General features: G+C 40.9%; 1 long non-coding RNA gene and 1 pseudogene across 3 annotated transcripts; one reads left to right on the forward strand and one right to left on the reverse strand.

Annotated features, from left to right (window-relative positions):
• LOC147999785 (uncharacterized) lies at positions 1-25820 on the forward strand. 3 transcript variants are annotated; one of them, XR_015642954.1, is made up of 3 exons: positions 1-107; positions 23604-23920; positions 25599-25820. It is a non-coding gene; the product is annotated as an uncharacterized LOC147999785 (long non-coding RNA). The 3 variants fall into 3 exon arrangements; XR_015642955.1 differs by having other exon boundaries at positions 17-107; positions 25476-25820; XR_015642956.1 differs by having other exon boundaries at positions 41-155; positions 25476-25820.
• Rpl15-ps11 (ribosomal protein L15, pseudogene 11) lies at positions 20130-22769 on the reverse strand (annotated as a pseudogene).
• Positions 25821-26570: the final 750 nt, after the last annotated feature.

The raw sequence follows: 26570 nt of genomic DNA on the forward strand, positions 1-26570 counted from the left end.
AATTCTAAAGAGCTTCTCTAGGACTAGCAGAATCCTGAAGGACTCCTGCCTCCCTGCACCTCTGACTGTTTTTAAAAGCCAACATTTAGGCCAGAGTGGCTCAGCAGGTAAAGTGCTGAGTCCAGTGCCCTGAACTGGATCCCAGGACTCATATGGTAGGAGAGAGCCAAGTCCCCAAAGTTAACCTCTGACCTCCACATGTACATTGTACATGTATTTACAAGCCCACCCCTCTCTCTCTTTCCTCTATCTCCCTCCCTTCCCCCTCTTTCACACACACACACACACACACACACACCTTTTTCATTAATTCACTAATTAATTTACTTTACATCCTATTCACAGCTTCGAAGCTTCACCTCCCTCCTCTCCTCCCAGTCTCTTCCTCTCATCTCCCCTCCACCCACCTCCTCTTTCTCCTCAGAGAAGGAGAGGCTCCTGTCTTGGTTAGGGTTTCCATTGCTATGACCAAGGCGACTTTTATAAAGGTGAGCATTTAATTGGGGCTGGCTTACAGTTTCAGAGATTAGTCCATTACCGTGGCATGGAGCATGGCAGCATCCAGGCGGGCAGACATGGTGTTAGAGGAGGAGCTGAGAGTTCCGCACCTTGATTCGAAGGCAACCAGGAGAGACTGGCATCCTCAAGCAGTAGGAGTAGCTCTCTTTCACAATAGGTAGAGCCTGAGCATAGAAGGAGACCTCCAAAGCCCACCTCCACAGTGACAGACTTCCTCCAACAAGGCCACACCTCCTAACTGCCACTCCCTGTGGGCATAGCATATTCGAACCACCATACCTTCCAAATACATTAACCCACTTTGGTATATCTAGCTGCAGTAGGACTAGGTGCATCTTCTATTGAGGCGAGACAAAGCAGCCCAGGCAGGGGAAAGTGTCCAAAGGCAGGCAACAGTCTCAGAGACTGTCTCTGCTCCTGTTATTAGGGGTCTTACATAAAGACCAAGCTGCACGTCTCTCACACACGTGTGGAGGCCCTAGGTCTGTCTCACGCATGCTCTGATTGGTGGTTAGGTTTCTGTGAGCCCTATGAGCCAGGTTAGTTGATTCTGCAGGTTTTACTGTGGTGTCCTTGACCCCTGGCTCTTCCAGTTTTTCTTCCATCTGTTACACAGGTTTCGCGAAGCTCTGCCTAATGTTTGCACGTGGGACTACGTGTCTTTTTTCATCAGCTTCTGTATAAAGCCTCTCAGATAATACTTATGCTAGGCTCTAAGAATAGCTCACAGTAGAGTCTACAAGTAGAGCAGAATATCATTAACAGTGCCATGGTTCCCTCTCTCATGGCACTGGTGTCAAGTTGGACCAATCATTGATTGGCCATACTCTCAATTTCCGCTTCCTCTTTATCCCTGCACATCTTGTAGGCAGAAAAAACTGTGGGTGGAAGGTTTTGTGGCTGGGTTGGTGTCCCCATCCCTCCATTGAAAGTCTTGCCTAGTGACAGAAAGATAAACATAATCTTTAAGGAAAAAAACGATAAAATTAGCATTCCTCTGCTTCTTAGCTGTTAGGTATGTGAGGTATAGTGAAATCCTTCTGTTCATCAGATGAGACACTGTAGTTATTTACCAACAGGGCTAGGGTTTAAATTTTGAAGCAACAGTAGAAGGAGTGAGTTTTGCTTTTTTTTTTTTCATTGTTGGTGGGTTTTCAAAAAGTTCTTCCTCAGAATTTCACTGTGACCCTGAAAAAAGAGTTATAGGCAACTAAGAAGGCTGAGAGTTGTAGTCATTCCTAGAGCTAAAACCCCTAACTGGTTATCCCACACCAGTCCTGAAATCATATACGTACAAGTAATGCCTATATGACCTGAAGTCGTATTTACATATTTATATAAGAGAGAGAGGGGGGGGGGGAAAGAGAGAGAGAGAGAGAGAAAGAGAGAGAGAGAGAGAGGAAGAGAGAGAGTGTCTGTGTAACACTAATAATAAAGAAAAAGAGACTCTGAATTTGAGAGGTGAACAGGGTACATGGGAAGAGTTGGAGGGAGGAAGAGAAAAGGAGAAATCATGCAATTATATTTTAATTTCAGTTTTGTTTTTAATAATAATAAAAATTCCCTGCACAGAATCATTGCAAGCATCTCACTTTATGGTCACTGAAAATATCTGGTCTGGAAAAAATAAAGCAAGGGGAAAGTAACAATACTTCACATTTACATGGTATTTGTTGGAAGCACTGTGCAGAATGTATTTTTGTGTACCTAAGATAAATAAATTCTTATTGGATAAGGATAGTCCAAAATGCCTCATCAAATTTGAATATTTGAAAATGTCTTATTTCCACAAAAAATCTTATTCAAGTAGTAGATATTAGGTGGGCACAATTCAATCCATAATAGCATGATAATGTAATTAATTTACGAAGAATATAGCTCAAAGGAAAAGTGCTTGCCTGTCATGCACAAGGCCTGTGTTCAATGCCAACATTAAGCGGGGGGGGGGGGGGAATAAACACACACACACTTTTTTTTATTAATCATTCCATTTGTTTACATCTCAAGTGATATCCAACTTCCTGGTTACCCCTCCACAAGTCCTCCATCCCACAACCTCCCCTTCCTCCCTCCCCTTGCCTCTATGAGAGTGTTCTCCACCCACCCACCCTCTTCCATAACACCCCTCGAGCATCTCCCTATGCTGGGGCATCAAACTTCCACAGGACCAAGGGCCTCGCCTCCTGTTGCTATCAGACAAGGCCATTCTCTGCTACCTATGTATCTGGAGCCATGGATCCCTCCCTGTACACTCCTTGGTTGGTGATCTAATCCCTGGGAGCACTGGGTAGTCCAGCCATCGGATGTTGTTCTTCTTATGGGGTTGCAACCCCCTTCAGCTCCTCCAGTCCTTCTGCTAGCTTCCCCACGAGGGTCCCTGAGCTCAGTCTGATGGTTGGCTCCAAGCATCCACATCTTCATTAGTCAGTTGCTGGCTGAACCTCCCAAGGAGCAGCCATACCAGGTTCCTGTCGGCAAGCGCCTCTTGGCAATGGCAACAGTGTCAGGTTTGGTGTCTGCAGACAGGATGGATCCCCAGGTGGGGCAGTCCCCCGGATGGCCCTTCCTCCAGTCGCTGCTCCATTTTTTTGTCCCTGTTTTTCCTTTGGACAGGAACATTTCTGCGTTAAAAACTTTGAGATGGGTGTGTGGCCTCATCCCTCGACCCAGGGCCGTGCCTATCTGCTGGAGTTGCTCTCTACAGGTTCTTCCTCCCCTTCTCTGCTAAAATTATCTCCACTGGGTCCTGGGATCCTCTCCTTTCTCTGGCGTCTGGGACCCTCCAGTGGCTATCCCCACCCCACCCCCGCTACACCCTCTGTACCTCTCTCCTGTCCCCTACAGTATCTGATTCTACCCCTCTTACTTCCTCCCCTCATCTCTTCCTCCCAGTTCCCCCCTCCCTCCACCTCCCTCAATCATCTTCACACACACACACACCCATGTCAATGCAGGACTGAAGCATCCACACCCTGGTCTTCCTTCCTCTTAACCTCCATATGGTCTGTGTGTTGTATCACAGGCATCGTGGGGCTAATATCCACTTATCAGTGAGTGCATACTATATGTGTTCTTTTGTGTCTGGGTTACCTCACTTAGAATGATATTTTCTAGTTCTATCCATTTGCCTGCGAATTTCATGAACTCAATAAGTTAGACTTCAGAGAACCAAATAACCCTATTAAAAATGGGGTACAGAGCTAAACAAAGAATTCTCAACTGAAGAATATCGAATGGCCCAGAAGCACCTAAAGAAATGTTCAACATCTTTAGTCATCAGGGAAATGCAAATCAAAACGACCCTGAGATTCCACCTCACACCAGTGAGAATGGCTAAGATCAAAAACTCATGTGACAGCAGATGCTGGCAAGGATGTGGAGAAAGAGGAACACTCCTCCATTGTTGGTGGGATTGCAGACTGGTACAACCATTCTGGAAATCAGTATTGTGGTTCCTCAGAAAATTTGAATTAGTTCTACCTGAATACCAAGCTGTACCACTCCTGGACATATACCCAAAAGATGCTCCAACATATAACAAGGACACATGCTCCACTATGTTCATAGCAGCCTTATTTATAATTGCCAGAAGCTGAAAAGAGCCCAGATGCCCTTCAACAGAGGAATGGATACAGAAAATGTAGTACAGAGTACTACTCAACTATTAAAAATAATGACTTCATGAAATTCACACACGCACGTGCACACACACATTTTAATATATGAGTTAACTTATCAATTATGAGAAATTACTGTATTGAGAGTCTGTCTGGTGAAAATGACATTGGATTGGACCTGGGGATATAGCTCAGTGGTAGACACCTAACACGTGAAAGGCCCTGAATGTATTCCTCAGTGCTGCAATAATAATAAAAGTGAGTGTAGACGGGATATAACCTACTTGGTAGGACTGATTATGTAGCATACTTAAGGTGCTGCCTTTGATTATCAGCACCACAGAGGAAAGCAAAACTCACCATTGAATCTATTTGCCTTTTTCACCAAGTGGATCTTCACTGTCTCAGATCACAGGATAAGAAGGCTCACAATAAAATTAAAATGCTTAAATTACATGGTTAATACATCCTTTTAAAGCATCCAATGAGAAGTCTGGGGGAAGGGGCACATTGAGGCCCTTGGGATTGAATCTAAACTGTCTCCCATTTTTTATAAATCGCATCATCAGCCTTCCCCATTGCTAGCACAGTTACGAAGGTTAAAGTTGCAAGCGCAGCAAAAGATCCAGGTGTAACTGTAACTCAGCTTCTGGGTAAACTCCTGAGACGGGCAGTGACACAGCTCTAACGTAAAGGTTTACCTTTTATTCCTTCCCTTCTGACAATTATTGTTAGTTAGTTTGACTGCTCAGATCATATGTGCAAGTAGAGATATTTCCATTATACTGTTAACAAAACCCATCATTGTTGTATCGGGCATCTTTGCAAAATGCAGATGACAATTTCTGTGATAAGATAATTGAAGTAGGACTCATAGGTGGTGAAGTAAACCAGATTGTCATTACTGTGCAGCTGCTCCATTCAACCTCCCGAATTTGTCACAGTTTACTCCCCCCAAGCATGGACACAACTCTTAATTTGTCATGAAATTGGGATCTAGCAAAAAAGACTTTTCAATTCACAAATGCTCCAGAAAATATAAAAAAAAATGGTCTAGATTTATCATTTTGGCATAGTCGGCATGTAGATGAAAAGTTACAGAGTGCTTCAGGTTGCTTTATTACATTATGAATTTGCATTATACAATTAAAATTCTAAAGAACATGCATTAATAGAATAAAATGTACTTATTTTTGACAACAATAATTCCAGCACGGTAGCAAAAGATAGAATTAAAATAGCCTGAAATCTAAAAACAGATAAACAAAAAACAAAAGTTAAAATTGGAGTCTGCAAGGAGGCTCAATTTAAGGTCCTCAGCACCGATCATGCACATACCTTCTCTAGTGGAGAGATTCAGGAACAAGAAGACCTGGCCACAGTGATAACTGTTCACTTAACCGGTTGAACATGTAAGACTTAATCTATGCTTACTGTGAGGAGGACATGTGAGATCAGAATGGGAAATTAGCACAGGCTAGAGTAAGGAGGTGCATAAGAGATGACTAAAGAGATATTCATGTTTGAAAACATCTCATAAGTGAGCCCATTGTTTGTATACTAACTCAAAAGAAAGCTTGCAGTCCAGTGATGTCTTAACCTCATAAAAAGGGAAAATAGGAATCAAGAGAGATGATTGAATTAGATCTTATAAATGTACATGCTGTGGACTTACTACATTGGAATATTAGTCATGTCTTGTATCTTTAACATAAAGAAATTTTAGATCCATTTAGTGTCATGGGAAGAGTAGTTATCTCTTGGTCATCCCAATCCGTCCTTTTAGTTTAACACATTCTTGTGCTACTTGTTAAGCACTTCTCCATACTTAATGTCTGTAAAATTTCATCCGGCCCCTTTGTTGTTTCTATTGTAGATGTGCTGAATGCTTTCAAGAAGTACAGTAAGTGTACCTGCTGTCCAAGAGCATAGTACAGCTCTTCAGATCTTTTAAGACACTCCTCATTTCCTAAGTTTATCCCCCAAATTCCTTATTTTTTGTTGTTAATGCAAACAGATAATGAGGGTTTTTATACAATAATTTTGATTACATTCTCTCACCCTATTCAGATCATGTATTAAAGATGAATATTTATGACTTATAGAGTCAGATTTAATCTTGAAGTTTCCAATCTCTAAAGCTTTTGTTGTTGTGTTGGTTGGTTGGTTGGTTGGTTGGTTGGTTGGTTGGTTGGTTGGTTGGTTTTGTTTGGTTTGGTTTGGTTTAGTTTGGTTTTTTTGAGATAGTGTCTCATTATATAGTCTGGCTGTCCTGGAACTCATTATGTCTATCTGGTTGGCCTTGAACTTGCAGAGACCTGCCTACCTCTGCTTTCTGTGTGCTGAATTAAAAGGCAAGTGCCACAGCTCTCAGCTATATTCTCATTTTAAAACTAAAAGCAATAACACTTTACCATAAAATTCCAGTCAAAACTTTGAGGAGAGCTGGCAGCATGGCCTGTGGGCTGAAGGCTATTATTGAACAAGTCTGATAACTTGATCTCAATCCTCAGGATCCATATCGTGCTGGAAGGTAAGAACCAGTTCCACCAAGTTTTCCTGTGATCCCCACATGCATGTAACATGGCACTCGGATGCTTCCCCTAAAAATACTAAGTAAAAAATTTTTAAATTTGAAAACTTAAGTTTGTTTTTAAGCTACTGTGATTTAAAAACACACCATTTAAAAAGTTAAAAAGACAAGAAATAAAGTTTAAAAAACAAGAGGCAGAATGGGAAACAAAAGTTGTAAGTCTCATACCCAATAACAGATTTTAATCTGGACCACATAAAGAATTATTATATTTATGTAAAACAGCAAAATTGTTAGGTAGGCATTAATAGATGTGCCACTGAATAAGATATACAAGTGACAAGCACATGAAAAAATTCTTAAGGGCATTAGTCACTAAGAAAATGTTAATCTGAACCACAGTGAAATACCAGCTCATACCCTTAAAAATGACTATTGTTAAAATAATAATAATAATAATACCCTTGGGAGGGAATAGGGAGGCAAAGTTTAGAACACAGGCAGAAGGAACACCCATTCAGAGCCTGCCCCACATGTGGCCCACACATATACAGCCACCCAATTAGATAAGATGGATGAAGCAAAGAAGTGCAGGCTGACAGGAGCCGGATGTAGATCTCTCCTAATAGACACAGCCAGAATACAGCAATAGAGGCGAATGCCAGCAGCAAACCACTGAACTGAGAATAGGACCCCCGTTGAAGGAATCAGAGAAAGAACTGGAAGAGCTTGAAGGGGCTCGAGACCCCATATGTACAACAATGCCAAGCAACCAGAGCTTCCAGGGACTAAGCCACTACCTAAAGACTATGCATGGACTGACCCTGGACTCTGACCTCATAGGTAGCAATGAATATCCTAGTAAGAGCACCAGTGGAAGGGGAAGCCCTGGGTCCTGCTAAGACTGAACCCCCAGTGAACGTGATTGTTGGGGGGAGGGTGGTAATGGGGGGCGGATGGGGAGGGGAACACCCAGAAAGAAGGGGAGGGGAAGAGGCTAGGGGGATGTTGGCGGTGAAACCGGGAAGGGGAATAACAATCGAAATGCAAATAAGCAATAATCAAGTTAATAAAGATAAAAAAAATAGGCTGGGTGTAGTGGCACACACCTTTATTCATAGCACTCAGGAGGCAGAGGCAGGTGGGTCTCTCTAAGTTCGAAGTCACCCTGGTCTATGTGTGAGTTCTAGGACAGTCAAAGCTGTAACCCAAAGAAACCCTGTTACATACACACGCGCACACACACACACACACACACACACACACACACACACACACACACACACAAAAGATAACAAATGCTGATTTATGGGTGTGTGCCAATATCAAAAATCTCATTTGTAACTGTTAAGGAAGTAAAGTATTTAAATGCCTTTGGAAAACACTGGCAATTACTCAAAAAGTTAAACACAGAGTTGACGTGACTCAACAAATCCATTCATATTTATCCAACAGATTTCCCAAGAGCATATAGTCAAAGCATAAGACACTATTCATCAATACGAGGAAAAACTGCACTGACACAAGTTACAAGAATGAACCTTAAAAATACTATGCTAAATAAAAGAAGGAAGTTAAAAAAGGTCAGATATTGTTTGGTTCCATTTATATAAAATATCATGAGAGGCAAAACTACACACAGTACAAGACAGGAAGTGGGTTGATGTCATTATTATTGACATATCATTTTAGGCATCTTTAGTATGGGTTTTTTTTATATTTTAATACCTTATAAGAATAACAAAAAACATCCAAAGTATATTAAGTGTCTGCTTCCAAACACAATTTTTCTAATTGTCATTTTATCAATGACTTAGAATTATCATTATTTATTATTATAATCTCAATAAAGGAGACCAGAAATATATTTTCATAAAAGGCCTATAGCATTCTGGGAAATCACTGTGATCACAGAATTAAGATTTGATCACAGATCTATACTGTTGTTCCCCATCTAACAAGCAGAATTAAAGAGCATTTAATCTCTCTAAGGTAAAGTCACTCCTAAAACCAGGCCTGTCTCAGTCCCATCTCCTAGCCACCTAGGCAGCTTCAAATTAATCTTTTAGAATAAATAAATATATGTAGTTCTATTTTGCTCTCTGTTAAATGGCCCAGAGCAGTTTGCCTGCTGAAGTCAGAACCATTCCCCCTCCTAGACAATAGGCCTTTCCCTATAGCCCCATCCCAGGCTTGCACCTTGCCAGTAGAACCTGTTGCTCAGGTCCTGAGTAGCTCTGTGCTTTAAGGGAGGCAGAACCTCTCCCTTGGGAACATTTCACTCCCCTTGCCAATAATTGCTTTAGTTAAGCAATTGGCTTAAATGTTCACCGAGCTTCTGAATTTCCCCTGAGTTCTACCAACATGGCACCTGAGAGTTAAGACTATACCTAACCTGGGACCAGACACTGGGCTAGGGCTGACGCTTCAGCACTAATGGGGCTAGTGCTTTTACTTTGCCCTTTTCCCTTCTTTTCTTGAAGACATAAAAGGTTATTTTCCTTGAAGTATATTAATTTGATACATTGTAAGAGTTTTTGATTTTGCTACAATGCTTCAGGATCTACCATGGATGAAGTAGGACTTCTACATCTTCACCAGCCGCTTATCCATGTTTTTTTTTTTTTTTTTATTAACTTGAGTATTTCTTATATACATTTCGAGTGTTATTCCATTTCCCGGTTTCCGGGCAAACATCCCCCTCCCCCTCCCCTTCCTTATGGGTATTCCCCTCCCAACCCTCCCCCCATTGCCGCCCTCCCCCAACAGTCTAGTTCACTGGGGGTTCAGTCTTAGCAGGACCCAGGGCTTCCCCTTCCACTGGTGCTCTTACTAGGATATTCATTGCTACCTATGAGGTCAGAGTCCAGGGTCAGTCCATGTATAGTCTTTAGGTAGTGACTTAGTCCCTGGAAGCTCTGGTTGCTTAGCATTGTTGTACATATGGGGTCTCGAGCCCCTTCAAGCTCTTCCAGTTCTTTCTCTGATTCCTTCAACGGGGGTCCTATTCTCAGTTCAGTGGTTTGCTGCTGGCATTCGCCTCTGTATTTGCTGTATTCTGGCTGTGTCTCTCAGGAGCGATCTACATCCGGCTCCTGTCGGTCTGCACTTCTTTGCTTCATCCATCTTGTCTAATTGGGTGACTGTATATGTATGGGCCACATGTGGGGCAAGCTCTGAATGGGTGTTACTTCAGTCTCTGTTTTAATCTTTGCCTCTCTCTTCCCTGCCAAGGGTATTCTTGTTCCCCTTTTAAAGAAGGCGTGAAACATTCACATTTTGATCATCCGTCTTGAGTTTCATTTGTTCTAGGCATCTAGAGTAATTCAAGCATTTGGACTAATAGCCACTTATCAGTGAGTGCATACCATGTATGTCTTTCTGTGAGTGGGTTAGCTCACTCAGGATGATATTTTCCAGCTCCAACCATTTGCCTACAAATTTCATAAAGTCATTGTTTTTGATAACTGAGTAATATTCCATTGTGTAGATGTACCACATTTTCTGTATCCATTCCTCTGTTGAAGGGCATCTGGGTTCTTTCCAGCTTCTGGCTATTATAAATAAGGCTGCGATGAACATAGTGGAGCACGTGTCTTTTTTATATGTTGGGGCATCTTTTGGGTATATGCCCAAGAGAGGTATAGCTGGATCCTCAGGCAGTTCAATGTCCAATTTTATGAGGAACCTCCGGACTGATTTCCAGAATGGTTGTACCAGTCTGCAATCCCACCAACAATGGAGGAGTGTTCCTCTTTCTCCGCATCCTCGCCAGCATCTGCTGTCACCTGAGTTTTTGATCTTAGCCATTCTCACTGGTGTGAGGTGAAATCTCAGGGTTCTTTTGATTTGCATTTCCCTTATGACTAAAGATGTTGAACATTTCTTAAGGTGTTTCTCAGCCATTCGGCATTCCTCAGCTGTGAATTCTTTCTTTAGCTCTGAACCCCATTTTTTAATAGGGTTATTTGTCTTCCTGCGGTCTAACTTCTTGGGTTCTTTGTATATTTTGGATATAAGGCCTCTATCTGTTGTAGGATTGGTAAAGATCTTTTCCCAATCTGTTGGTTGCCGATTTGTCCTAACCACGGTGTCCTTTGCCTTACAGAAGCTTTGCAGTTTTATGAGATCCCATTTGTTGATTCTTGATCTTAGAGCATAAGCCATTGGTGTTTTGTTCAAGAAATTTTTTCCAGTGCCCATGTGTTCCAGATGCTTCCCTAGTTTTTCTTCTATTAGTTTGAGTGTGTCTGGTTTGATGTGGAGGTCCTTGATCCACTTGGACTTAAGCTTTGTACAGGGTGATAAGCATGGATCGATCTGCATTCTTCTACATATTGACCTCCAGTTGAACCAGCACCATTTGCTGAAAATGCTATCCTTTTTCCATTGGATGGTTTTGGCTCCTTTGTCAAAAATCAAGTGCCCATAGGTGTGTGGGTTCATTTCTGGGTCTTCAATTCTATTCCATTGGTCTATCTGTCTGTCTCTGTACCAATACCATGCAGTTTTTATCACTATTGCTCTGTAATACTGCTTGAGTTCAGGGATAGTGATTCCCCCTGAAGTCCTTTTATTGTTGAGGATAGCTTTAGCTATCCTGGGTTTTTTGTTATTCCAGATGAATTTGCAAATTGTTCTGTCTAACTCTTTGAAGAATTGGATTGGTATTTTGATGGGGATTGCATTGAATCTGTAGATCGCTTTTGGTAAAATGGCCATTTTTACTATATTAATCCTTCCACTCCATGAGCATGGGAGATCTTTCCATCTTCTGAGGTCTTCTTCAATTTCTTTCTTCAGTGTCTTGAAGTTCTTATTGTACAGATCTTTTACTTGCTTGGTTAAAGTCACACCGAGGTACTTTATATTATTTGGGTCTATTATGAAGGGTGTCGTTTCCCTAATTTCTTTCTCGGCTTCTTTCTCTTTTCTGTAGAGGAAGGCTACTGATTTATTTGAGTTAATTTTATACCCAGCCACTTTGCTGAAGTTGTTTATCAGCTTTAGTAGTTCTCTGGTGGAACTTTTGGGATCACTTAAATATACTTTCATATCATCTGCAAATAGTGATATTTTGACTTCTTCTTTTCCAATCTGTATCCCCTTGACCTCCTTTTGTTGTCTGATTGCTCTGGCTAGAACTTCAAGAACTATATTGAATAAGTAGGGAGAGAGTGGGCAGCCTTGTCTAGTCCCTGATTTTAGTGGGATTGCTTCAAGTTTCTCTCCATTTAGTTTAATGTTAGCAACTGGTTTGCTGTATATGGCTTTTACTATGTTTAGGTATGGGCCTTGAATTCCTATTCTTTCCAGGACTTTTATCATGAAGGGGTGCAGAATTTTGTCAAATGCTTTCTCAGCATCTAATGAAATGATCATGTGGTTTTGTTCTTTTGTTTGTTTATATAATGGATCACGTTGATGGTTTTCCGTATATTAAACCATCCCTGCATGCCTGGGATGAAGCCTACTTGATCATGGTGGATGATTGTTTTGATGTGCTCTTGGATTCGGTTTGCCAGAATTTTATTGAGTATTTTTGCGTCGATATTCATAAGGGAAATTGGTCTGAAGTTCTCTTTCTTTGTTGGGTCTTTGTGTGGTTTAGGTATAAGAGTAATTGTGGCTTCATAGAAGGAATTTGGTAGTGATCCATCTGTTTCAATTTTGTGGAATAGTTTGGATAATATTGGTATGAGGTCTTCTATGAAGGTCTGATAGAATTCTGCACTAAACCCGTCTGGCCCTGGGATCTTTTTGGTTGGGAGACGTTTAATGACTGCTTCTATTTCCTTAGGAGTTATGGGGTTGTTTAACTGGTTTATCTGTTCCTGATTTAACTTCGGTACCTGGTATCTGTCTAGGAAATTGTCCGTTTCCTGCAGATTTTCAAGTTTTGTTGAACATAGGCTTTTATAGTAAGATCTGATGATTTTTTGAATTTCCCCCGAATCTGTTGTTATGTCTCCCTTTTCATTTCTGATTTTGTTAATTTGGACACACTCTCTGTGTCCTCTCGTTAGTCTGGCTAAGGGTTTATCTATCTTGTTGATTTTCTCAAAGAACCAACTTTTGGTTCTGTTGATTCTTTCTATGGTCCTTTTTGTTTCTACTTGGTTCATTTCAGCTTTGAGTTTGATTATTTCCTGCCTTCTACTCCTCCTGGGCGTATTTGCTTCTTTTTGTTCTAGAGCTTTTAGGTGTGCTGTCAAGCTGCTGACATATGCTCTTTCCTGTTTCTTTCTGCAGGCACTCAGCGCTATGAATTTTCCTCTTAGCACAGCTTTCATTGTGTCCCATAAGTTTGGGTATGTTGTACCTTCATTTTCATTAAATTCTAAGAAGTCTTTAATTTCTTTCTTTATTTCTTCCTTGAGCAGGTTATCATTGAGTAGAGCATTGTTCAATTTCCACGTGTATGTGGGCATTCTTCCCTTACTGTTATTGAAGACCAGTTTTAGGCCGTGGTGGTCCGATAGCACGCATGGGATTATTTCTATCTTTCTGTACCTGTTGAGGCCCGTTTTTTGACCAATTATATGGTCAATTTTGGAGAAAGTACCATGAGGAGCTGAGAAGAAGATATATCCTTTTGCTTTAGGATAGAATGTTCTATAAATATCCGTTAAGTCCATTTGGCTCATGACTTCTCTTAGTCTGTCTATGTCTCTGTTTAATTTCTGTTTCCATGATCTGTCCATTGATGAGAGTGGGGTGTTGAAATCTCCTACTATTATTGTGTGAGGTGCAATGTGTGTTTTGAGCTTTAGTAAGGTTTCTTTTACGTATGTAGGTGCCCTTGTATTTGGGGCATAAATATTTAGAATTGAGAGTTCATCTTGGTGGATTTTTCCTTTGATGAATGTGAAGTGTCCTTCCTTAACTTTTTTGATGACTTTTAGTTGAAAAGTGATTTTATCTGATATTAGAATGGCTACTCCAGCTTGCTTCTTCAGACCATTTGCTTAGAAAGTTGTTTTCCAGCCTTTCACTCTGAGGTAGTGTCTGTCTTTGTCTCTGAGGTGTGTTTCCTGTAGGCAGCAGAATGCAGGTCCTCATTGCGTATCCAGTTTGTTAATCTATGTCTTTTTATTGGGGAGTTGAGGCCATTGATGTTGAGAGATATTAAGGAATAGTGGTTATTGCTTCCTGTTGTATTCATATTTGGATGTGAGGTTATGTTTGTGTGCTTTTCTTCTCTTTGTTTTGTTGCTAAGACGATTAGTTTCTTGCTTCTTCTAGGGTATAGCTTGCCTCCTTATGTTGGGCTTTACCATTTATTATCCTTTGTAGTGCTGGATTTGTAGAAAGATATTGTGTAAATTTGGTTTTGTCATGGAATATCTTGGTTTCTCCATCTATGTTAATTGAGAGTTTTGCAGGATACAGTAACCTGGGCTGGCATTTGTGTTCTCTTAGGGTCTGTATGACATCAGTCCAGGATCTTCTGGCCTTCATAGTTTCTGGCGAAAAGTCTGGTGTGATTCTGATAGGTCTGCCTTTATATGTTACTTGACCTTTTTCCCTTACTGCTTTTAATATTCTTTCTTTATTTTGTGCGTTTGGTGTTTTGACTATTATGTGACGGGAGGTGTTTCTTTTCTGGTCCAATCTATTTGGAGTTCTGTAGGCTTCTTGTATGCCTATGGGTATCTCTTTTTTTAGTTTAGGGAAGTTTTCTTCTATGATTTTGTTGAAGATATTTACTGGTCCTTTGAGCTGGGAGTCTTCATTCTCTTCTATACCTATTATCCTTAGGTTTGATCTTCTCATTGAGTCCTGGATTTCCTGTATGTTTTGTACCAGTAGCTTTTTCTGCTTTACATTATCTTTGACAGTTGAGTCAATGATTTCTATGGAATCTTCTGCTCCTGAGATTCTCTCTTCCATCTCCTGTATTCTGTTGGTGAGGCTTGTATCTACAGCTCCTTGTCTCTTCTTTTGGTTTTCTATATCCAGGGTTGTTTCCATGTGTTCTTTCTTGATTGCTTCTATTTCCATTTTTAATTCCTTCAACTGTTTGATTGTGTTTTCTTGGAATTCTTTCAGGGATTTTTGTGACTCCTCTCTATGGGCTTCTACTTGTTTATTTATGATTTCCTGGAATTCTTTCAGGGATTTTTGTGACTCCTCTCTATGGGCTTCTACTTGTTTAATTATGTTTTCCTGGAATTCTTTCAGGCATTTTTGCGATTCCTCTCTGTAGGCTTCTACTTGTTCTCTAAGGGAGTTCTTCACGTCTTTCTTGAAGTCCTCCAGCATCATGATCAAAAATGATTTTGAAACTAGATCTTGCTTTTCTGGTGTGTTTGGATATTCCATGTTTGTTTTGATGGGAGAATTGGGCTCCGATGGTGCCATGTAGTCTTGGTTTCTGTTGTTTGGGTTCCTGCGCTTGCCTCTCACCATCAGATTATCTCTAGTGTTACTTTGTTCTGCTATTTCTGACAGTGGCTAGACTGTCCTATAAGCCTGTGTGTCAGGAGTGCTGTAGACCTGTTTTCCTGTTTTCTTTCAGCCTGTTATGGCGACAGAGTGTTCTGCTTTCAGGCGTGTAGTTTTTCCTCTCTACAGGTCTTCAGCTGTTCCTGTGGGCCTGTGTCTTGAGTTCACCAGGCAGCTTTCTTGCAGCAGAAAAGTTGGTCTTACCTGTGGTCCCGAGGCTCAAGTTCGCTCGTGGGGTGCTGCCCACGGGCTCTCTGCAGCGGCAGCAACCAGGAAGACCTGTGCCGCCCCTTCCGGGAGCTTCAGTGCACCAGGGTTCCAGATGGTCTTTGGCTTTTTCCTCTGGCGTCCGAGATGTGTGTGCGGAGAGCAGTCTCTTCTGGTTTCCCAGGCTTGTCTGCCTCTCTGAAGGTTTAGCTCTCCCTCCCACGGGATTTGAGTGCAGAGAACTGTTTATCCGGTCTGTTTCCTTCAGGTTCCGGTGGTGTCTCAGGCAGGGGTCCTGCCGATCCTGGGCCCTCCCCCACGGGAGCCCAGAGGCCTTATACAGTTTCCTCTTGGGCCAGGGATGTGGGCAGGGGTGGGCAGTGTTGGTGGTCTCTTCCGCTCTGCAGCCTCAGGAGTGCCCACCTGACCAGGCGGTGAGGTCTCTCTCCCGCGGGGTCTGGGAGCAGAGAGCTGCTGCGGGCCGGGATCCGCGGGCGTGGGACCTCCGGTAAACACAGGAGGTGCCCAGTCCTAGAGGAATTCTGCCTCTGTGTGTCCCGAGATCACCAGGCAGGTCTCTTGCAGCAGAAAAGTTGGTCTTACCTGTGGTCCCGAGGCTCAAGTTTGCTCGCGGGATGCTGCCCAAGAGCTCTCCGCGGCGGCAGCAACCAGGAAGATCTGTCCCATGTTTTCTTAATAAATTAGAATATATTCAAAGTATTATGCATCAATAAATACATTGGTGCTGAATAAGTAAATTTTAACATTCAGCCATTTATTCTTGCTATTGAAAACCTAATCATACAGTCATGAAAAATTAAACACATAATTACAAAAGAAATAACTTTAGAAGTATATTCCAGATACTATGGGCAAACAGAAGACTAACATTTAAAAATTGTTCTCCAAGACAAAGGAACAGCATTTTTCAAGTAGACAGGAAGTTGTGCAATACCCTTTGTGCTAGAGTGAAGATCTAAGGTTGGTTTATTCTCATGCCTCTTTCCTTCCAACACCATCTCCCGGCTCTACTGCCTGGTTATGTTAGTCTCCTGCTTTCCAAGCCTGCACTAGACAGTTCAGGCTAAGAAGCGAAATTAGAATGTTACAGGATAGGAAGAGGACAGAGGCCCAACAATGAGTCAAAAGTAAGGGGAAAGTATGGGACAAGAAAAAATAGAAACATAAAAAGAAAGAATACTGGATCAGTTGGAAGTTAGGGAGAAAGCAAGTGGACAGTTCTCAGCTTGAAGAAACTAGCAAGTGTGTGAAGGAGCCTGCGACATCTCCGAGTGTGGCTTCCATCTAGAACTTCCTGGTTTTGCTATTGTTGATTATCTTCTTAATAGCAATGACACATATGCATTTTTGCTTTTTTCTGAAAAGTACTGTGATTATGGTGATTTGGACACCTCAGAGGTCCTAGTGGCAGAGAGTCCCTAGTACGTATTCTCTATGTCCCTGTTTCTGTCTCTTCATTTTCCCCCAGACATGCTAGTTTCTTTCTCCCTCTTCTAATTTCTCTGCTCTTTCCTCCAGATGAAGCTTCTATCTTCGCCCCAGTCATTAGGTTGACATTCTGAGCCTGAATAAAAAATAAAAAAAATATTTTGCTAGATGCTGGGGTAGGAAGGTGATTCATGTTCTCACGCTCTGCTCTCAGTGCCAAAGCTGGAAATTACCTAACACTCGAACAGTAAAGACATGGTTACATTAGTTGTGAGATGGATAGAAAATAGAGCCTTTACAGAGCCGAAAGTCATTTTTATGAGAGCACAGAACAATGTGAGGAAATTCACACGACCTCCTGGCAGATGAAAAGCTTGGGTCAGGACAATAATAGAGGACACTGACTTTATCTTTAGAGTGACAGCAGACGAAGTTCCAAAGTCACCTCACACTATTTCTAAACATATGAGCTTGAACGAGCTTTACATCTTTCTGAGCTTCAGTTTCTTAATTAAAAAATGGGTACAGTGAGAGTAACTGTTCTCAAGAATACCCTTGGCAGGGAATAGGGAGGCAAAGATTAAAACAGACACAGAAGGAACACCCATTCAGAGCCTGCCCCACATGTGGCCCATACATATACAGCCACCCAATTAGACAAGATGGATGAAGCAAAGAAGTGCAGGCAGACAGGAGCCGGATGTAGATCGCTCCTGAGAGACACAGCCAGAATACAGCAAACACAGAGGCGAATGCCAGCAGCAAACCACTGAATTGAGAATAGGACCCCCGTTGAAGGAATCAGAGAAAGAACTGGAAGAGCTTGAAGGGGCTCGAGACCCCATATGAACAACAATGCCAAGCAACCAGAGCTTCCAGGGACTAAGCCACTACCTAAAGACTATACATGGACTGACCCTGGACTCTGACCTCATAGGTAGCAATGAATAGCCTAGTAAGAGCACCAGTGGAAGGGGAAGCCCTTGGTCCTGCCAAGACTGAACCCCCAGTGAACTAAATTGTTGGGGGGAGGGCGGCAATGGGGGGAGGGTGGGGAGGGGAACACCCATATAGAAGGGGAGGGGGAGGGGTTAGGGGGATTTTGGCCCAGAAACCGGGAAAGGGAATAACATTTGAAATGTAAATAAGAAATACTCAAGTTAATAAAAAAAAAAAAGTAACTGTTCTCAGAGCACCCTGGAGGTGATTGAGAGGACAGATTCAAAGTACTTGACTCGTAGTAAATGGTCAATAATTGCTACCCATTATTAATGTAATAATATTCTAATGATTAAAATGTGCATTAAGTATAGGTAGGGGCAACAGGTAGCGTTTTTATGAAGATAAAGACTGATATCATATCTGAGCAATATGACTACAGGCAATTGTGCTTACCATCCTTGTACTTTTGTGTATTTTCTGTAACCTTTATCTTTATAATAGGAACAAAAGAGTTTGGTTGGTGACTCATGCCTATAATCAAAGCACCTAGGAGTTGAAGCAGGAGGATTGCCATAACTTCAAGACCAGTCTTGAATACATAATGAGTTTTAGCCTAGTCTGGACTACAGTATGAGAGCCTGCCTCTTAAAATATTTACTTAAAACAACTGTGAAAGTTCTTTAAAACAAGTTAAATAGTTTTCAGTTTGTTTGGATTTACAAGTCAAATTATACATCTTAATCAGTAAACTTAGAATTTGATTCTATTTTAGTAACATCTTTTTTTAACGTGCCTAAATATTTTATTTCACAAATCAGCAACTATTAAAACATCGTTGACACTGAAGTAGGATTAAAAATAAAAATATACCAAATGTGCTTAGCTTACAAAATCCTTAAAATGATTACATTCTTTTACTGAGACTGTAAGATGTATGTTTGCGTGTGTACCCAGTATGAAATGGCTCATAAGGTAGCAGATCTTGACTTACTAGACAATAAAAATGGTGTTGTGAACACTGGACAAAGACTTAGGAGAGAAACATTACCAGTCTCTCGGGCAGATGATATCGCTCACACAACAATTACATAGAAAAACCATGTGGTCCTCTGTAAATACAGTTCAGCCTTGTCTGTTCAATATGATCTAAGGGCTTCCCATTTCACTTAGGATCAAAACAAAAGGCCTTGTTGTGTTGTATCAGGCCCTATACAGATTGTGCATTGTGATGTATCAGGCCCTATGTAGATTGTCTATTGTGATGTATCAGGCCCTATGCAGATTGGTCTCTCCAAAAGGCTCTTTGCCCATCACCTGCCAATCTTCCCCCCTCTTTCTTTCATTCATGTTGCTCTTGCTTCAAACAAGCAGGCTATACCAAGGTTTTTGTACTGAATATTATTTCAGTCTAGAATGTTTATCTAACAAATAATATGGATCCCAGAATTTCAAGAGGTCTTGAACAAAAAAGACATGGGCATGGAGGTCTTCCTTGGCTAAAGTTAAACATTCTAGTCTTTTATGCATTCCACATTGCCTCTTGTTATATAAATTATTTAACTTCTTGGGATGATGTGTCCTAGGTATTTAGATGTGTATCTGTTTATCTACTGAAAACATGGACTAAGTGGAGGTTCACTAATGCTTGACGGTTCTTACTGTCTATGATTGATTCTATTTTCTATCGTTACTTTTGTTAAAAAAAATTCTGATGTTAAGCCACTAGATTGACTTCATGAACCACCCATAAATTATTTATAGGTGCTGTAATGGGTACTTTTATTGAATCTTGCTTCATAGTAAATCACAGTCAAGGCGTGTGTGTGTGTGTGTGTGTGTGTGTGTGTGCGCGTGTGTGTGTGTGATTTCCCGCCATGTACTGCCTTCTTCCATAGGGGTGATGAGGAGTCAGGGCTAGCTCAGTCACTGTGCTTTCCAGCACCGACTGTAGTTCTGTAACAGTGTAACAGTGTGAGTCAGGGGAAAGCACACTTGGGGAGAGTGGAGAATAAACCTGTGAGCATCCGTTCTTGCCTTCTACCACCTGGGTCTCCAGGGGTTGAGCTCAGACCTTCAGGGTTAAGGTAAGCACCTCTCCCTCCTGAGTAATCTCTCCAACCTGGATCTTACATTTTTAAATGTTCAACATCTAACATAACATATTTGTCATTAAAGTGTTTATAATTATGTAGTATATACAACTTGACTAGTTATATGGTTGAGTCTTTTGAAATTTTCAAAAACATCAACTTTTTATTTATTCCATTGTTTTTACTTTTTATTGTTATGCTAGCTGCTGTTTTGTTTCCATTTTGCCTTCCTGCCTGATCTCCTTTCAAAATGCCCTTATTTCATTTATTATCTAGCATGACTTTTGCTTCAGTACTTCCTAAACACTTATTAAGAGGCCATACCTACTCCATCTTGGAGCTGGCCTCCATCTTAAAAGAAAAAAAAAGCCTGAGAACTTGACCTATAGCTAAACTCAAGTTCCAGGAGGGACCCGTCGTCTTGTGCTCAGCAGAGTCACTCCCTGGCCACTTCCTAGCAACAGTTATCAAAGATTAGCCCGACTGTTCCAGATGTACTTCCATACCGTTTGCAATTGTTTTCTGTCTTGCTTCACAGCACCCATCTGTCAGTTTACAATAGGCATTCAACTAGATGCTTGCCAGAATGGAAACTCCCTCCCTTGGTTGCCACTTCCTATAAAACCTTGTCCTGATGAGCATCAGGGGCTGCCAAACCATCCTGTGGGTCTGGCGTGAGTAGGCCCAAGCCTGAATCTGTAATAAAGAGACCCTAAAGTGCTTAGACCGGAGTCAGCTCCTTGATGACTTGGCTTCCTGGCACAATAGGATTTCTTCCATACCATCAATTCCAGTATTTGATCAACATTTGTATTTTTATGAATTGACTCAGTTTCATACAGGATCACTATCTATCCTGCTCTAATTTTAAAGATTTATCCTGTTTTTAAAAAAAAAAACATTTTTGAAAAGATTGTGTGTGTGTATGTAGTTGTCTTCAGACACACCAGAAAAGGGCATCAGATTCCACTACAGATGGTTGTGAGTCACCCTGTGGTTGCTGGGAATTGAACTCAGGACCTCTGGAAGAGCAGTCAGTGCTCTTAACCACTGAGCCACTTCCCCAACCCACCTGCTCTAATTTTAAACTGACAGTTATGAAATTATTGTGTGGATGTGCTAATTATGTCTATGTTGCTATTAAACATCTTTACATCAGTTTCATTTTGGAAAACACTAGTATTATAGAGAGATCACAAGATGCAGAGCTTCAAAATCTAGTCTTTCTGTTCTCTGTGAATGACTGTTTGCTACCTGGACCATTTTCCTTTTCTTCTCCTGAGTTATTGTGAAACTGAAATTGCACAATACTTAATACTATTATCCCAAGAACCATGCAAAAGGGGGGAGAAGCATGTTGCAATGGAGAATTCAATATTAAAATATAAAAACAGCATTAGAGAAATCAACTCATTTTATGTTTACCATACTTAAATGCCATTTAAGCTGCAAGATTCTGTCTTTTTTATGAAAGCAAAACTCTCGTATAGTGATGCACTTTGTCCCGTTGATAAGAAACTATGAGGAACAGTCCTTGTCTTCTTGGAACTAGAGAGATTCTATTCACGTCTTCTCTTCTAACCTCTGCTTCTTTAAAGGTTACAGACCTATGTGGGAGCAGAGGTCCCACATAAGAGGTCCCAGAGGAAAGCTGAGCACGATGCAAAAAACCAAGGCAAACTGACTGCAGGGTAATGACAGAAACATTCAAAGCTTGTGTATTTTTTTTCTTAACCAGTAAAGCTTAAACAGTGGGCCCCAGTGTGATCTTATAGGAGAGAGCAGCGGGGTGGCTCTAAAGCCTAATATAGAGCTACCCAGAGACTCAGCCATCTCTTGGGATCATACACACCCAACATCAAAGGCACCTTTCCTGCACACACCGAGATTTCTGAGTATTGTGACGTATACTGGGGAACATTGCCAGGCTTACTGTGTGCCACGTTGGTGTTTATCTGTGACCATCTTTATATTGAGCATTAAGGATCAAACACATATGTTAGGTGTTATGCTATTTAATTTTATACTTTGCTGATATTGGCATGCATACTCTCATTTTACTACTTACAAGAATGCCACTGTTAACTGATGTAAGTTATCACATCCATCATGTCATAAGGAAGCATTCGTACTCAGGCTAGCATTATAGTTCACCGGGAGAGGGCTTTTGTAGCCTCTGTACCTCCTGGAGTTTCATCATCATCCCCATAACAACACCAAGTCCACAGTTCAGATTTACAAGTATTCCCATAAATAATTGGTCTATCAAGTGAATTCCAAATGCCTATGATGATCATGAACCTGAGTATTTTTTGACCATCTTACATTGTTTATGGATATGAATTTTACAAATATTACGTGTATCAGTGGTAACGGTGGAGCTAGAGAGTATCGCGCCTTCTCCATGCTACATGGTGAGATCCACCAATAGTGTGGTGGCCCTTGTGGCCCTTTCCAAGGCCACGGCTCCTGCAACCAGCAGATGTCAGCCCACGAATCTCTCTGTGCTTGTGGACTGGTTTGGTGATCCACTGAGTGTCAGGATTTCTTCTGATAGCTTTATGGACTGGCTTAATGAGGATAACCTCAAAATATTTATATGTGGAATCTTCACCAACCCAGTAGGAATTCAGGACCTTCAAAGTCTCACAATGGCTCCCAGCTCTCTCCTCAGCAGCAGACTGAAGGCTTCCGGCAAATTTCAGCCGGTTAGCACCATGGTGGACAGGCTTGCCATAAGTTGCACCCTTAGGAATCGGGTGTTTGTGACCACCACGTTGCACACGAATCCTGTAAATGACATAAACTTGCTTAGCCTTGTATCCCAGCCTTCCTGCTTTATCAGGCCGGTGGGACTGGAACCCCTCTGCAGCTCAGAGAGCTGGTGGTATTGCTCAGAAGAAAGTGCATCATGTCAGATTGCTTCTTCCTCCATAGCTCATGGATGTATTTGTATGCACCCATCTTGGCTCACCTAATGGTTGCCGCCAGAGGAAAGGAAGAAGCCTTTCTCCAAATCTGAATATCTTATATGCTGTGTTTGAGATGCAATTTCTCAAGTCATATATGGTTATATAGTATCAAAATTATTGTTTAATGTTTATAAATGTTCATTTGTTTTAAACTATTATTGAGGTTCTTTTCCTGTTCTTGTTCTTTAATGTAAGCGCTATTAGAATAACAGTGCAGTACAACTAGAAATAACAGAAATCAGGGCTAAACTCACACTTGACTCACAACTCTATCTCATAACATCTAATGCAGAAAAATACATGTATGAATTACTAATTTTGAGGAGGAGATAACAGTTTATAAATTCCCAAAATTAGCTGGTTGATGGTGGCATAAGCCTTCGTTCCCAGCACTTGGGAGGCAGAGGCAGGAGGATCTCTGAGTTCAAGTTCAGTCTGGTCTACAGGGTGAGTTGCAGGACAGCCAAAAACCCTGTCTTGAACAACAGAAACAAACACAAACAAACAAAATTCCCCTAATTTTCAGAAACCAGAATATACATTTTTAAAAGCTTGTCAGCCATGCTTAAATAAACCTGGAAAATTGTACAGTAATAATACTATTTAGAAATGCTAAAACATATGGATACACAACAATCAGTAATTCAGGTGTTTCAAAGGGACATTGGGAGCAAGTGGTAAAACTCCCAGTGGGCAAAGCTGGACTATTTCACACCTTAAAATGAAGTGATATTGGGCTATAAATAAATATGTCAAATAAAAACCAGGCTGCATATGAACCAGTAATTCATATCTCAATAATTGAGAACACTTGTTTCTCTTTCAGAGGAACCAAGTTCAGTTCCCAGCACTCACAAGGCTCTCCATTTGTAACTGCGACCTGACCTATGATACCCTCTTCTGACAAGTGGAGCCTGGTGGTGGTCTGAGGAAACGACGCTGCCTCTGTATTCCTTCTCCAAAACCCTCGTCTGTATTTCAATTTGGCCATGTGGGGTGGTGGCTAGGATTGGAGCTCAGACAAATTTCAGCAGAGGGACAGTTTACAAACTGCTTGACCAGTATTCCTCAAAACCAAAGAAATTTATGAAAAACAAAAGTCATAGCTAACCAGCGCCCACAAAGTTACAATAACCAATTCTGGTAAGTTTTTTTAGCAGAATACTGGGGCAAAAGTTAGGACATTGGGTAAAACTAGGATATCTTAATAAGCGATATACTTATTTAATAATGTATCAATATGTTTCAATAATTCAACAAGTAGATCACATGAAGTATATGGGAACTATAAAGTCAACTCAATTTTTCTCTCAATCTGAAACGTTTTTTATAAAAACTTTCTGTATGTTTTTAGCTATTCAAACAAAACCTGTTATTCACACCTCGTATCAGACTTTCCATTTACTCAGAATAGTTTAGAATGATAACATTAATCAATCTTAGAAAATCAATGGTGTAGACAGGTTTATTACGCTTAACCAAAGTAGAGTAATCAACTTTCTAATTAATTTAATTTATTGTAGTTTCCAGGTATGATATTTTTAAATTTAACCGGGAAAAAGTCTGCTAAGTTAAATCCAATATTGGATGTTTCTTTTTACTTATTTTATTTAGCATTGTGACCAGAAACAGATACTACCAAACTTTTTAGTAAAGTATTTCATTAAAAACAAAACAAAACAAACAAACAAACAAACAAAAAACCAGCTGGTGCTTTTCTCAGCAGTCAGGCATGTGCTCCCCTGCCGAAGTGCCCTACTAGGTTCTGTCCCCAGCAGCACAAAAGAAAAATGGATAGAAAGACCTAAGAGAGATGTGTGATTTGGAAGGGAGGTATAGTTTCTATGGTCTGAAATGAAATAAAAATGTTGGAAGTTTTATAAAACTGTATGTTAAATGAGATTTTAATCCTGCAGTTGTCACCTTTTCTCTGCGGATCCCAGCATCTCATAAGCACCTTATGGTACATGTACAGTGACATTTCCTAATTGAAAGAAATTGATGAGTCAAATGACTGTACCTGATTCCCCATGAGTGAGAAGTGGAACTATTCTCTTGATTCATTACTTGTCCATCTGAAAGTGACTGTCAGATTAAGCATATACTTCTAAAGCCAGGGCGAAGAAATAAAATGGGTCATATTTCTACTAGTTTTCAACAGAGTAAATTGCTTAAAAGCAAATTTGTTAAGAATTACAGATACCGTAGAGCGCTTGCCTAGCAAGCACAAGGCCCTGGGTTCGGTCCCCAGCTCCGAAAAAAAGAAAAAAAAAGAATTACAGATACCTAAAGACAATTATAAGATTCGAAGACACATTGGTTATATCATCGGAGGGACAGAAGAGTAACAAGCCAGCTACAGCTGACTTCTGCACCACACTCTTTTCTTTCTAGCTTTTGTTTTGTTTGATTTATGTGTGCCTGTGCATGAGTGTGTGTGTGTGTGTGTGTGTGTGTGTGTGTGCCTGCCTGTGCATGAGTGTGTGTGTGCCTATGCATGTGTGTGTGGATATGAGTAAGCACATGTGGGTGTGCACATTTGTATGTTGATGCATGTGTATGTGCATGTGCTGTACATGTGGCAACCTTGACTACTGTAACCCAGCAACCATCCACCTTCTCTTTTAAGACAGGGTCTAATTAGACTAGGGTGGCTGGCTAGCAAGCTCTAATGATCTGCCATTCTCTACCCCCATAGTTGGGATTATCATCATGCTGAAGTTTTTCGTGGATGCTGGGGATGAAACGGAGAACCTCGTGCTTGCATGGGAAGCACGTTCCCGGTTAGGATCTCAGCTCTTCTTTCTGCTTTTGTCTCTAGGTAGGAAGCAAGAGGAAAGCTTCCCCTCGGCTGCCATCACTATCTCAAGGTCTTGCTTTATAACTAACCTAATGAGTGGCGTTGGGGTAAAAAGCAAAATAATGAAACTATCACATGACCTAACTGAGAATGTCTAACCACTGAGCCTTTGGGGCTTTCTGTTGTGATAAAATTTATTACGAGAACAGATACTGAAATAAAACATCAGTGTTTCATAGACAATTCAGATTTTTAGAAGAACATTATTTCTTTGGTATGTCTCTTGGTTCTAGACAATCCGGTACATATGAAGTACAACATCATGTTGGTAAAAGGCTACATTTGTAACCATTTGAAGAGTATCAAGGTTTTGATTTGTTTGTTTTGTTTCGTTTTTGTTTCTGCCTCTCTGTGTAGTCCTTCCTGTTCTGGAACTCACTATGTAGACCAGGCTGGTCTTGAACTCAGAGGTCGGCCTGCCCCCCCACACCCCCTACCCCCGTACTTGGATTAAAGGTAAGCATCACCATCCCTAGCCAGGTTTTATGCTTTTTTGTTTTATTTTATTTTGTTTTTTTAAATAACTAATAAATAGGAGAATCCTTTACTGAGGCTGGACAGCGGCAGGAAGATTAAACATAAGGGATCTGATAGTTCTAGAGACGCTTGATATCGACCCTTGTTGGTGGAACTCCTGAGAAAGTAAGAATTGTGTATCAAGCAAACAGCTGATCTTAATCAGATCCTGGTCACAGTATCTATAATGAGAAATGAAAACACTGTTCCTATTAGTTAGCACATGTCTTATTATTAAAAATATATAGTGATACAACTAGAAAAACCCTGAGGCCTTGGTATAAGATGCCGTATAGTTTAATATAAACTCAGTGAATCCAGCAAGTAGGATTAACTCTAAGAAATACTGACAGCCCTCACTGGAAAAGGGTCATACTGTGAACTACTAAAATGTGTGGAGAATACTTTAGCTCATAC

The sequence above is a fragment of the Rattus norvegicus genome, chromosome 18 (genome assembly GCF_021556685.1).
Source record: "Rattus norvegicus strain SHRSP/BbbUtx chromosome 18, alternate assembly SHRSP_T2T, whole genome shotgun sequence".
Lineage (NCBI taxonomy): Eukaryota > Metazoa > Chordata > Mammalia > Rodentia > Muridae > Rattus > Rattus norvegicus.